This window comes from Chiloscyllium plagiosum, chromosome 38 (assembly GCF_004010195.1).
Source record: "Chiloscyllium plagiosum isolate BGI_BamShark_2017 chromosome 38, ASM401019v2, whole genome shotgun sequence".
Taxonomy (NCBI): domain Eukaryota; kingdom Metazoa; phylum Chordata; class Chondrichthyes; order Orectolobiformes; family Hemiscylliidae; genus Chiloscyllium; species Chiloscyllium plagiosum.
Window position 1 is genome coordinate 6,878,166 of NC_057747.1, and position 1,296 is coordinate 6,879,461.

Here is a 1,296-nt window from a genome sequence, read left to right on the forward strand (position 1 = left end):
ATACCAAGCGCCTTCTTCACTATCCTATCTACCTGCGACTCCACCTTCAAGGAGCTATGATCCTGCACTCCAAGGTCTCTTTGTTCAGCAACACTCCCTAGGACCTTACCATTAAGTGTATAAGTCCTGCTAAGATTTGCTTTCCCAAAATGCAGGACCTTGCATTTATCTGAATTAAACTCCATCTGCCACTTCTCAGCCCATTGGCCCATCTGGTCCAGATTCTGTTGTAAACTGAGGAAACCCTCTTCGCTGTCCACTACACCCCCAATTTTGGTGTCATCTGCAAACTTACTAACTGTACCTCTTATACTCGCACCCAAACCATTTATATAAATGACAAAAAGTAGAGGGCCCAGCACCGAACCTTGTGGAACTCCACTGGTCACAGCCTCCAGTCTGAAAAACAACCCTCCACCACCACCCTCTGTCTTCTGCCTTTGAGGCAGTTCTGTATCCAAATGGCTAGTTCTCCCTGTATTCCATGAGATCTAACCTTGCTAATCAGTCTCCCATGGGGAACCTTGTCGAACGCCTTACTGAAGTCCATATAGATCACATCTACTGCTCTGCCCTCATCAATCTACTTTCTGACTTCTTCAAAAAACTCAATCAAGATTGTGAGGCATTATTTCCCACGCACAAAGCCATGTTGACTATCTCGATTCAGTCTTTGCCTTTCCAAATACATGTATATTCTGTCCCTCAGGATTCCCTCCAACAACTTGCCCACCACCGAGGTCAGGCTCACCGATCTATAGTTCCCTGGCTTGTCTTTACCGCCCTTCTTAAACAGTGGCACCACGTTTGCCAACCTCCAGTCTTCCGGCACCTCACCTGTGACTATTGATGATACAAATATCTCAGCAAGAGGCCCAGCAATCACTTCTGTAGCTTCCCACAGAGTTCTCGGGTACACCTGATCAGGTCCTGGGGATTTATCCACCTTTAACTGTTTCAAGACATCCATCGCTTCCTCCTCTGTAATCTGGACATTTCCCTATAGTCTATATTTTCCATATCCTTTTCCACAGTAAATACTGATGCAAAAATATTCATTTAATATCTCCCTTTTTTCTGTGGCTCCACACAAAGGCCGTCTTGCTGATCTTTGAAGGGCCCTATTCTCTCCCTCGTTACCCTTTTGTCCTTAATATATTTGTAAAAACCCTTTGGATTCTCCTTGATTCTATTTGCCAAAGCTATCTCATGTCCCTGTTTTGCCCTCCTGATTTCCCTCTTAAGTATACTCCTATTTCCTTTATACTCTAAGGATTCACTCGATCTATCCTGTCT

The 1,296-nt window shown here is 44.6% G+C and overlaps 1 protein-coding gene across 1 annotated transcript in view; it reads left to right on the forward strand.

The window, feature by feature from the left end:
• gpx9 (glutathione peroxidase 9) overlaps positions 1-1,296 on the forward strand; it is a 16,011-nt gene that overhangs the window by 1,153 nt on the left and 13,562 nt on the right. The window lies entirely within an intron of this gene.